Genomic DNA, 12,663 nt, shown 5'->3' with positions numbered 1-12,663 from the left:
CAATTTGACTAGGCTATAAGAGCTAATTTTCAGCAAGCAATACAGATCGATTTGGCCAAGCCATACAATACAAATTCTATTGGGCCATACAACAAATTTGCTATGTAGAAGGGTTGGAAATTTCTAGGTAAACTATTGTTGTAAATACCTAAGAAAATATTTGTTGTAATCAATTTTTTGAAGTTGAATAAAGAGCCAAAGTTTGTTGGTTTTCCGCACATTAGGGTTTCCAGGCTTAAAGCTATGTCAAATATTTTTATTTTCCTAGTTTACTCTTTGTTTATTTCTGTTGTGCATATTGAGTTAGGAACCTAGAGTATTTCTTGTTATAAAATTTTAGATTCGAGGAAATTAATGTTATTTTGTTTTATTGAACATTAAATCTGATATGGGTTCGAGAAACTAACATCTCTCATGAACCTATCTCCTTGGCTAGTGGTGGTGCCTATTGTGATGGAAACTTTTTTGGAAACTTGAAAAACTAGGTCACCTTGGCAGGCTAGGTGCATTGGCAAGGTCAAGTGGCACCCGACTCATTATGCACAAAGATATATGCAACATTCCAACAACTATGTAAATCTTCCATACCGAGTCTCGCTTTATGTATTTTTGCTATGGTCTACATTAACAAGTTGGTACATTGTCATCATATCCAAAGGCAATAAAATATCATAGCTTTAATAAGCATCCATGGAACTAGAATTCAATGGCTTAGGATAGGTGATCTCTAAGAATAGTAGTCTGTTATGAGATGGAGGCTGGGATGTATCATTGATAAAAGGGCCTGTGCCCTAGCCCACACATCCTTGGCTAGAGGAGAACTAGAAGAGGTGCTTGAGGGTTTATGCTCTTCCATTAAGGACAAGGTAGGTTGAACATGCCTAGGTAAGCTAGTCTCTTATTTAAAGGGACTCCTCCTATAGCTAGTTACTAGGGAAAGAATTCCTTTTTGGCTTCATTAGTAACTTTTTAATATTATGAAGTTGAAATAACAAAGTTTTGTATTTGGGCTTCTTTAATTGCCTTTAAAGAAAAGCCTTGGAGGATAGACCTTTGTAATCATCGTTGACTTGTATTTCATAAAGGTGGTGGCCTTTCCCCAATGCCAGTGAAATTATTGAGCTCATGGAGCAAAGATACCAATCTTTGGCAATAATATTGCAAGAATGATCCCCTTGATGAGATGCAATATAAATTTAGCAAAATTGGTCAAAGCAAATTTCCTTTCAACCTTGGTTAAGGAGAACCAAGATTTTGGAGGGGCCATCCTAGATATCATTAGCATATTGAATGCCATGCTTGAAGAGCCTTAAGGATGAAAGCAAAGATGATTTGGCCATTGGCTTCCTTTGACAAAGAAATAGAGGCAATTATCAACCAACATGCATATTGAATTATAGCGGGGTAGAGAGACACCTCCTTTCAAGAAAGGTATGGTTTAATGTCTTGACAATCCTTCTAGATGCTTTGAAAAATAAAAGAAACCAATGATCTTGGCATGAAAAGGAGTGAGCATAAGGGTTTGCAAAGAAATGCCGGTTTCCCAAGTAGCAATCCCTATCGAATTCAATGCCTTAGAAGAGCTTTCTAAGCGTCATTTCTTTCCCTAGTTTGAACCTCCCATTTTGCACATTGTTTTTGCTTTGGAATCTCGATTTGAATAATGCCTAGGCACCATAATTTCTTGGGTTAAAGTAGAGTTCCGAATTAACTTGGTGGAATTGGTCCTTGTTAATGTTGGCCCAGAGAAAATTTCCTTGGGTCTTTTTTAAGCACGAGAGGCTTTTTTAGTGGGGACCCAATAAGAGGAGTAATAAACATATGTCACTGCCAAGACATATGTGGAAACTTGGAATTTGGTTTTTAGAGCTAAGCGCTTAGTTATATATCGTCTCTCTCCGCACATTCCATTTATCTATCTTCTTCTTCATTTGTTGCACAACCACTTCCTAGAGGTCCTTAGCCGTAGCTTGGAAGTAAAGTGGTCTTCTCAAAATATTGAATATTTGGCCTAGATGAACCAACAAGTTGTGGGAGGCCTATTAAATTGGCGTAGGCTATCAACTCTATCTATAATGTTGAGTTTTAGCCTATTGAATGTTCAACCTTGAGGTTGTGAAAAAGGTGTCTAGACACTCCCATCTTTGAGTCTAGCATGTACGGTGGTTGGAGATTGTAAGGAAAGAGTCATTAGGAAAATGATGATTAACCAAGTGCCCCACATTTGGCTTTGATTAAGTGATTAAGTGGCCAAGAGCTTTATTTTACAACACATATAAGGTTGGAATGTGGGGCACAATTGTTGGATTGATGTAGAAATCTTAACCTCCTTTTAAGAGCATTTCTTAATAAGAAGACTAGTTGTGGCATCTACAAATAGGGTGTCAACAATAGTGCTAAATTCTAGGCCAAACCGTAGAGTATGAAGAATTTCGAGGATGAAGGGCCACTTAGCTCAATTGTATTATTTCTCAAAATCATTTTTTATGAACAAGGCATCAGGAATGGACAACTTGGCCAACTGTTTGTGCTCCTTTAGTGCAACAATATTGTCTAGAATATATCTTCCCCAAATGAAACTAGTTTGTTCAGGGAAACAACCTTGGGCAGAATGGATTTGATATTTCAGGTTGAGGCTTTGGGTAGATTTTATAGGATGTATTGAGTAGAGAGATGGAATTCCAATCAGTGATAATTCCAATCATGATTTAAAAAATTGGTCAACTTAGACTTGAACTTGGTTGAGTTGAAAAATTTAACCTCTAATGGTATTACGTTATTAACTCAGCCTCCAATCGGCTCAGGGGACTAGTTTAGTATCATACTAGATTGGCTAGTTTGATATGAAATTCTCTAGCTCGGTCAAGTTTGTGCTCAGTTCCTATAGGTCACAACATCATTCATGGGAATTGGTCATGCAAATTGAGTAAAATCTAGATAATTCTCTACAATTGGTTAGATCCCTAGTCAACAACAATGTTGGAAAACTATGGAGATACTAGAATAGCTATGTTGCCTTTCCCCTCAAAATGATATATAAGTGCTTAGCCCCTTGACCAAATTATTGAAAGGGTAGTACGAAGTTGCTACCCTACAGTTTTTGACTTCTTGCAAAAATAGACTATTTGTCCCACCTCTAGATGTCAACACCTGGCAAATAATGTATCTTCTTCTAGGATCATTTAAGCCCTAGGACATTCCATGAGGTCACTTTCAATAAAAACCTATGACATATTGCATCTCCACATCTATATCGAGAGTATGGAAGGAAATACTTATAGGGCCCATATCTTTGAGTCACTTGTGGTTGCTTTTGGTACTCCTTGACATCATAAACTGCTTCACTTTCCTTAGGTGGAGGAAAGGGGGAGGAGTGTATGTTATTCATATTCACCCACCGCTTCCCTAAACCATGGTGCCAAAATGTGCTTTATGGTCTACCTAAGATGATAACCAACTAGGTCCAGATGCCTTCACATGCATTCATTGCCCAGGGAGCTTTGGTAGCAGGGGTTTGAATAGGTGGAACCACCTTTCGGTTTGACAAGGTCATGTGTGACAATTAAACTAGGTGTTGGGAAAGTTAATGTAGCAGACAGTTTGGTGGTGGATCTGATTACCAGTGATTAAAAAGACAAGTTTTGGAGGTCTTTAAACTATTTAACACTAATTAAAATTTGGATTGAGGTTTAGGGTGAAGAAATTTCTTAGGCTTCTAGAGGGGCTGTAATCCACTCCAAGGATGGCCAGAATTGCATTAGGAGGCCATGGATTTCCTCCTAGACTAGACAAGATAGTTGCGAAGTGTTTTTAGTTGATGAGAAGTAACAGATCCGCTAGAAGAAGCTACCAAGGTATTTTTACAGATCCAAGGACCAGAAGGCATGATTTCATGTAGATGGGCTAGTTCACTGAATTGAAACAAGAAGAAACCTTTGGCTAGGTTGTGGGAATTGGTTTAGTGCCAACCCTGTGGCTCGCACACCACTCAATTCGGATCTAGTTCAGAATGAACCCAACCTGAACCAACTACATAAATTTGACATTTAGAATCAAAGAATTCATTATTAGGAGGGTGGTTGTTACCTTATGATACACCTTTGGGACAAAGTTTCGGGGAGACTTTGATGTCTAGACTGGTCGTGGTTATAAAATTGATAGATAAAAATAACAATTGCTTTTGTGATGCCATGTTGCTTACTCTTATGATAAAAATGTTTCTATTAGGCATGCAAGATAGTAGTTGTTAATGTGATAAGATTGTTCAATTACTCTGCAATAGCCCAAAGGATTGTAATCCCTCTAAAGTGAATAATTTGAATAAGGCAGGGGTGCCTTCCTCCTTGGTGTTCCATTCACTCATATTGTGACGGATTGAGTTGAAAAGATTTTTTGCCAGATTTACCACCTCATCTTTCTTGCACTGTCATCAAAAGATGTATTATGAACAAATACAAGGGGTGCCTCTTGTTTGGGATAAAACCAAAAATCACATAGGATTGCTCCATACAATGCATGGGAGACCCTTGTTTTCTTGACAGTCCATTTGATAGGAAAATTTAAAAAGCATTATACATATTGAAAAAGACTTTGATTTCTTGCATTTGGACCCCGACTACCATACCTTATACTGATCAATTCTGTATTCAAAATTATCTCCTTGCTACTTGCTCTAGTTCTTCTTTAGCTAAGATTTTGAGCAAGTTGAATCTTCTATTGAATTTGAAGTTACGGTATGTTCACACAGGTGATAAAACCTTCCTCTTTCCACCAATTTGGCTAGTCTAAGGTTTCTATCAACCAAGCTTTTGCATTCTCTTTTTACTCACACCAACAATCAACTTGAATCCCTAACAAAAGTTCATGAGCTTGCCATGTTGGTGCATTTCTATAAGATAACTCTATCCTAGAGAGGGCGGTGTAAGTATCGAGGGCTTTTGGCCAAAGTCCTTTATGGCTCCTTAGGCAAATGTATCATTCTCGTATGGTCAACATCCTTCTGGCTTCTCGGGAGAAGATATGTTCAATCCTATACTTTCTCTGGGTCATTCATCTCTAGTCGAAGTCTTTTATGACCCAACTAAGTCCTTCTAGCTTCTCAGGTGAGTGTATTTTATAATTTCCCCTATAATTGCCTTGGACCATTCAGCTTTCTAGTTCAAGCCCTATATGACCTAGCCAAGTTCTTCTGGCTTCAAAGGTGAATGTATCTATCTCCCCTGGTCAAAGTTCTTTATGATCCAGCCGAAGTCTTTTATGGCTTCAGGAGATGGTCTGCCCAATCTTGCAAATACTTCGTCATTCCCTTGCAATGAAGGAGTCTTTCAACATCATACTAAGCTCGTCTTTGAAGTATGTCCACAATCTACTCATTTGTGGATATGTACTAGAACTCTACTGCTCCTCTCTGCATCATGTATCCGATGAAGCAGCCCGGCCATGTCCTTCTAGATTTTGAAGCCACACTACTTCATGACTTGCGATATTGACTGTGATATATTCTGCCTCCTGCTTGGATCTATATATTCCTGCAGCCTGACTTCACCTCCTGAGACCACATTCTGATTCAACTGTACAACACAAGTACCACATGCTTTGCTGTCATCCACTATGTATGTCTCAGCTCAAAGTTCAAACATAAACTGGTTCAGGGTGCTTACTGCAAAACAAATATCTGGCTTGGTGTTAAGGATCCAATCAACTGCCTATAAATCATGGGATCCACCAAATCTGAATCTCTAATCCCAAGAAACAGTGTATCTTCCAGAATCCTTCATTTCAATCTCAAAGGCCGACTCCCTCTGGCTGTGAAGCTCGTCTTCCTGCGGTAGTTCTGACTGCTCCCTTGGTCACAAAAGAAAATCCTTCTGCCACTGCAGCTCCCTTTATCACATAAGCAAGTCCTGCTGTTGGTGCTCCATCTGTCACCTAAGCAAGTCTTTCTGTTGTTGTTGCGCACTTTGTCACATAAGCAAGTCTTTTTATTGCTGCTAAGGGAGTTGTTGACCATGCCAATTCATCCAGCTTATTTGAAATTGTTGATCTCCAAGACCTATATTTGCAAACGGTTTAACTCTGTCTTGATTTGACGTAAATACAGTATGTTTTTTCCTAGTTCCTTGTCAAGATCAGATCGGAGATCATCCTATCGAAAAGTCAACCCTTCCAGGTATCTCTCGAAAACAGAAAGATTCAATTCAAGTGATCTCACTTTCTGCATCAAAATCTTGAGAACAGTGTCTCCTGCCATCCTTCCACCCTGATGTTGGATAATTTCTATTGTGGGATCAGGGGAACTTACTTTAGAAGCATGTTCTCTTAACTTGGGCATATCACTTTTTGACTTGAGGTCTGTCGAAAAGTCAACTACTCCAGTTATCTCTCTAAAACAGAAAGATTCGATTCAAGTGATCTCACTTTCTGCATCAAAATCTTCAGAACAGTGTCTCCTGACATTCTTCCACCCTGCTGTTGGATAATTTATATTGTGGGATCAGGGGAACTTGCTTTAGAAGCATCTACTCTTAACTTGGGAATATCACTTTCTGTTTCTTTTTTCTTGTAAACCTTCATGTCGTTCCTTACCATCGAAAAGTAAATGAAGCTCATCAATGCTATTTGAGCACTTTCCATTTGAGCCCTTCTCATCTGGCAAAGGAATTGCTCCTATTGCATGGATTGATGATGGCTCACCAGAGAAATCAGTACTTCTCAAATGATGTTTTTTCTTGCAAACCTCCATATTTTCCTCACCATCAAAAAACAAATGAAGATCTGGCAAAGGAACTGCTCCTATTGCATGAGCTGATGATGGCTCACCAGAGAAATCCGTATTTCTCAAACCATGCCCTCCAACTGCAATCAAGTCTTCAAGCCTACACTTAATAAATTTCCACAGTAATTGGAGTGCAAAAAAAAAGTTCAGAACCATAGTGGATTCGGAATCGCAACTTCAAATAATGTGCCCATTTATGGTCTTCAAGCATACGCTCAATAGCATCAACTCTATAAACTTCCACAGTAGAGTGCAAAAAAATTTAGAACCATAGTAGCTAAGGAATCACATCTTCAAATATCGTGCCCATTTAAGCTCTTGAAGAGCTAACCTTTCGAGAAGTGTAACATTTCCAGCAGTAAAATTCCCAAGAAGAACCCGATCATCTGTAGGGTAAACTAAACTACTAAAAGGCCCAAAATCCTCATATGAATAATGCTCGAAATTAGCAATTAGTACTGAAGCTCTATAACAACGATTTTTTCTTCTGCACTACAGGGATTCCGAAGGTACTTATCCTTGTCTTTGTCAAGGATATTTTGAACACCCTTTACTACTTTATAGTGGGAAGTCGCAACATCATAATTGTATTCACTTCCAACAGGTTCATGCGTATGGGTGATGATTCCAAATTGATTATTGGTAGGTTGATCCTTTCATCACTATATTTCTTCTTAAATTCATTTAAACCTACGGGAGCAATACAAGATGATCTATGGGTTTGTGAATGTGTTTCTTTGTCTTCGGTCACACTAATTTGAGAAACTGTAGTGCTAGCTTTTGCTGGACCTTCAGAAGCAGGAAAACTATCTACAGATTAGTCAACTTTACTAGCCTCGTTGATAAATAAAGCAGTCACCATTGAATTATTTTCAGGAAGCATGCAATTACTAGAAATTTCAGGCTCGGTTTGGTATTTCCTGGTCAACATTATTGTCAGGATCAACCTGAAATTCTTCATTGTTGGTTTGATTTAAATCTTTTAAAGAATTTTCTTCGATATCAGAGGCATGGCACCTGGATGCTGCAACGGTGCACTTCATGTCAAGGTACAGCAAGTGAACCATGTGCTTTGATGCAGATCGAGCAATGCTGACAGCTTTGAGGAAAACAGGAATAGATGTTGTAGTAACAGTGCCCAACAACCAGTTGCTAGGGATAGGACAGTCAAACTCCACTGCAGCTAGTTGGGTGAACAGGAATGTGGCAGCCTACCTTCCAGACACCAACATCAAAGGGATCTGTGTGGGCAGCGAGGTTATTACTACTGTTCCCAGTGCTTCTTAATTCTGGTGTCTGCCATGAAGTTCTTGCATTCTGCTCTGGTGGCAGCCAATCTGGATGGGCAGGTCAAGGTTTTCAGTCCTCATTCTTCCGACATCGCCTTGGATTCCTTCGACATCGTCTTGGATTCCTTCCACACCCTCTCAGGCCCTTCAATGGGAGCTTTAAGTCGATTCTTGTGCCCATGCTGGATTTTCTGCAGAAAATTGATTCTTTTCTCATGCTCAACGTCTATCCCTATTATGTGTACACACAAAGCAGTGGAGTGGTGGGATTGGACTATGCCCTTTTCCGCCCCCTCCCCCCAACAAAGAGGCTGTGGATGCCAACACAATGCTACATTACACCAATGTTTTTGATGCCATGATTGATGCTGCATACTTCGCCATGGCCGACTTGAATTTCACAAACATTCCAGTGGTGGTGTCTGAGACAGGATGGCCCTAAAAGGGTGACCAGAGTGAACCTGCTGCCGCAAATGACAATGGTGACACTTACAACAATAATCTAGTTAGGCATGTCGTCAACAACACAGGAACTCCTAAGCATCCTGGCATTTCAATCAACATTTATGAATTATTCAACGAGGATCTGAGATCATGTCCTATTTCTGAGCAGAATAGGGGACTCTTAGATTCCGATAAATCTCCAGTGTACACAGTACATTTAACAGATGCTGGTACAGTTCTTGCTAATGACACTGCCAATCAGACTTATTGCATATCAATGGACGGGGCTGACCCTAAACTTCTCCAAGCTGCTTTGGATTGGGCTTGCAGTCCTGGCCAAGTTGATTGCTTTGTCGCAGGGTCATCCCTGCTAGGATCCTGATAATGTTCAACAACATGCTTCCTACGCCTTAGATAGCTACTACTTCCACAAGACAGGCATGGCAGCCGGATCTTGTGACTTTAACGATGTGACTACCATAACCACTACTGACCCAAGTAAGTTGCTTTTTCCAATCCTTGAAAATATAGTCAGAACCTAGCGTTGTTCTGTAGAGAAACATTCCTGGTTAAGTCTGCTAGTCATATGCTCCTGTTTGCACTGAGAGAAGCTAGGTGCACTCTCAGTGCAAACCGGACTGATTATATATACAAGACTAATGATAAAAGCAGACTGATTAGATATACACACTGGATCTTTTGAGTGCAAAGAGGTCTGTATTGAAGTTCTTTGATTCCTCAAGCTACTTAATAGTGGAATATAGGGAAATGAAAACTTATATATATATACTGGATCTTTTAAGTGTGGAGAGATTTGTACTTAATTATTTACTTAATAGTGGAATATAAGAAAATGAAAACTTATTTTATATATGTATATATATACTGGATCTTTTAAGCGTGGAGAGATTTGTACTTGATTATTTAATTTCTTTGGCCCTTTAATAAATCAAGGGTATATATAGATTTGTACTCAATTATTTTAATCCCTCTGGGCACTTAATAGATCCAAGGTGATAAATATATGTTAATAATAATTTCATTAGTTATTTTAATCCCTCTTGGCACTTAATAGATCCAGGGTTAAGATAAATATATGCTAATAACAATTTCATTAGTTGAACATAGATGGTTTTTAAGTATGCTATGGAGTTATCCAATGAGTTCATTTCTTTAATTTGTTTAACTTTGTGTAATGTTAATGATAATTTCATTAGCTGAACATAGATGGTTTTAAGTATGCTATGGAGTTATCCAACGAGTTCATTTCTTTAATTTGTTTAACTTTATGTTTAATGTTAATAATAATTTCATTAGTTGAACATAGATGGTTTTCAAGTATGCTATGGAGTTATCCAACGAGGTCATTTCTTTAATTTGTAAGTATGCTATGGAGTTATCCAATGAGTTCATTTCTTTAATTTGTTTAACTTTATGTGTAATTGCATATCTGAGTTTTTTCGATTGTTTACTTTCCAGTTTTTAAGTTTCTTTAATTTGTTTAACTTTATGTGTAATGTTAATAATAATTTCATTAGTTGAACATAGATGGTTTTTAAGTATGCTATGGAGTTATCCAACGAGTTCGTTTATTTAATTTGTAAGTATGCTATGGAGTTATCCAACGAGTTTATTTCTTTAATTTGTTTAACTTTATGTGTAATCGCATATCTGAGTTTTTTTTATTGTTTACTTTTCATTGAAGCAAATTGCTTTCCATGTATTGTTTATATTTGTTTTATATGATACATATCAGATAGTTTGAAAACAAAACGGACTAACTACCTGCATGGCATTTCTTGTGATCTCTTTGCTTTCTCCAACCAAGCCTTCAAAGCAAACAATCAAACATTAATTGATATACTTTTTTGGTATGTTTTGCACTACCTACTTGCATGGCATTTCTTGTAATCTCTTTGCTTTCTCCAACCAAGCCTTCAAAACAAACAATCAAAGATTAATTGATATACTCTGTTTGTATGTTTTGCAGGTCATGGCTTGTTTACTTTCCATGTATTGTTTATATTTGTTTTATATGATACATGTCAGATAATTTTAAAACAAAACGGACTACCTACCTGCATGTCATTTCTTGTGATCTCTTTGCTTTCTCCAACCAAGCCTTCAAAGCAAACAGTCAAAGATCAATTGATATACTCTGTTTGTATGTTTTTCAGGTCATGGCCGGTGTATTTATCCTGGAAGGTATCAACTTGAGATTAAAGTTGATTGAAAGTTTTGGTATTGATCATTTTTGGGCCTTTTTGTAATTGCCATTTGTCCAGTATGGCAGACCTTTACTATGATAGTTGTTGTGCTTCATTTCTCTGGTTTCGTAAAATAAGATCCAACATGAAAATTAATTTTGCTTTTACAATTTTATTTAGAGAGGAAACTCAACTCGCTGTTTGAAAAATTGGTTACAGCATTGGTGCAAATGGGACTTTGGCCAATGTCACCAACACCACAACTGGAGCCCCTTCAAATTCAACCACCAGCAGTGCAGTGCAACTTGGCTTTTCACAAGCTAGCCCTATATTTATTGCCCTTCTTTGGAAAAATGAATTTTCCAGTGAAAAGTCAATATTGCAATGGATTGGAAATTTGGAATCATTGTTGCCCTTAGGACCGACAGGGCTGATGGAATTCAATTAAAACCTGATACACGTGGGTGCAGCTTTCAAAGACCCAATTTAAACTGTAGTCCAACATGTAAGGAAATGGGTTGAATCTGTCATGTCCAAGGGAAGGCTGGAGATGAACTGGCTGCTAAAAGCCTTTATAAGGGGGGTGGGAGGTGATTTCAAATTTTGTTATGAATTATTAAATGTAGCTTTAATCATTTTAAGTATATATTTAATATATTAAATGTAGCTTTAATCATTTTAAGTATATATTTAATATATTTTGTAAGATCAGGGCATTGCCCAATTTTTAGTATCAGAAATATGGTGACAAACAAAGTTGGCTCTTATATTTTCTGTGTGCATTTTCCAAATTTTGGATGGAAATTCAGCACATAATTGTGGGGCTGCAGGCAGTTAGGGTGGTTGGGAGTGCTTCACCAGCGCTTGCCCCATGTAAATGTGCATTCTTCTGCATTGCTTTGTTACCAACTTAACTTGTGGTTTTAATGACCCAAAGAAAGAAATAGGAAAACTGTAACAGCCACAAAGGCCATGTTTGATGCCAAACTGCATCTCATTATTTAGGGTGCAGGTTGTATAGGTGTTGTAAAGTGTGGTATCAATGTCTACCAGTGTTGATAATATCGCCGAAATATCGGCGATATTCGCAAATATCGCGATATATCGCCCCCGAAAAATCGCGATATTTGCCTGTTTTTAATTTCGCGCGAGAATTCCGATATATCGGCGATATTTTCTAAAATATCGCGAGACGACAGCAAATATCGCCGGCGGCCTGTATAAAACGGTTTATGAGTTTTTAAAGTCGCGTCATTTCGTTTTTGTGGTCGCTGGAGACGGAACCGTGCTGGTATATATGGTGATCTAGGCCCTGTATCAATCACAAATCACGTATAACAGAATCCAACAAATTGTATCATGAAGGTTTTGAGACATCGTAAATCCAAGTCCGCAGAATAGCATATAAGATGGCAATGCTTTCATTATCAAATTAAATAATACACGAAAGGAATTACATACATGTACCATACAGGATGCAGCACAAGGATCCAAGTATATACTGTATGTTTTAAAAATTACGTTGAAAACATGGATAGATAGTTAAAAGACGTGATAAAGTACAGTGATACATTCATTTTAATGATTAATTCAAAACATATATGGCAGCTGGACAACCTGCACCAGACAAATATCAGCTGATTGTGCTAAGTTTCATGTTAATTGCTTGCTCCACTCTGAGGCAGCTCAATAGACCATGCGCTTGCTAACTGTATTAACTTTAAACCATTCTAAGACAGAGCTTAAGGTTGTCTAATGGTAATCAAAATTGCTTGTAATGTAATACTGAGACCAAGGGCTTTAAAGTTTTAAACAAGTTACCATTCAATGGTTTTAAACTTTTAAATGAGTTGGATCTGATCTAAATATCCAGTTTGAGATTACAGACATTTCTTTCATTGAATTTCACGGTTTCCTTTATCTTGGAATGTAACTACTAACAACCCCT

General features: G+C 37.9%; 2 pseudogenes across 1 annotated transcript; one reads left to right on the top strand and one right to left on the bottom strand.

Moving 5' to 3' along the window:
- Positions 1 to 1,780: 1,780 nt before the first annotated feature.
- On the bottom strand, positions 1,781 to 7,431 carry LOC149253082 (SUN domain-containing protein 3-like; annotated as a pseudogene).
- LOC149253081 (glucan endo-1,3-beta-glucosidase 3-like) lies at positions 7,430 to 11,377 on the top strand (annotated as a pseudogene). Its single transcript, XR_016267045.1, has 3 exons — positions 7,430 to 9,006; positions 10,686 to 10,713; positions 10,935 to 11,377. The product of XR_016267045.1 is annotated as a glucan endo-1,3-beta-glucosidase 3-like (transcript).
- The last annotated feature ends 1,286 nt before the right edge of the window (positions 11,378 to 12,663 follow it).

Source organism: Pinus tabuliformis, chromosome 7 (genome assembly GCF_031772625.1).
Source record: "Pinus tabuliformis cultivar Carrire ecotype Pingquan chromosome 7, CPIR1, whole genome shotgun sequence".
NCBI lineage: Eukaryota > Viridiplantae > Streptophyta > Pinopsida > Pinales > Pinaceae > Pinus > Pinus tabuliformis.
The sequence above is the reverse complement of the archived record's forward strand: the minus strand, read 5'-3'. Positions and strand labels throughout refer to the sequence as shown.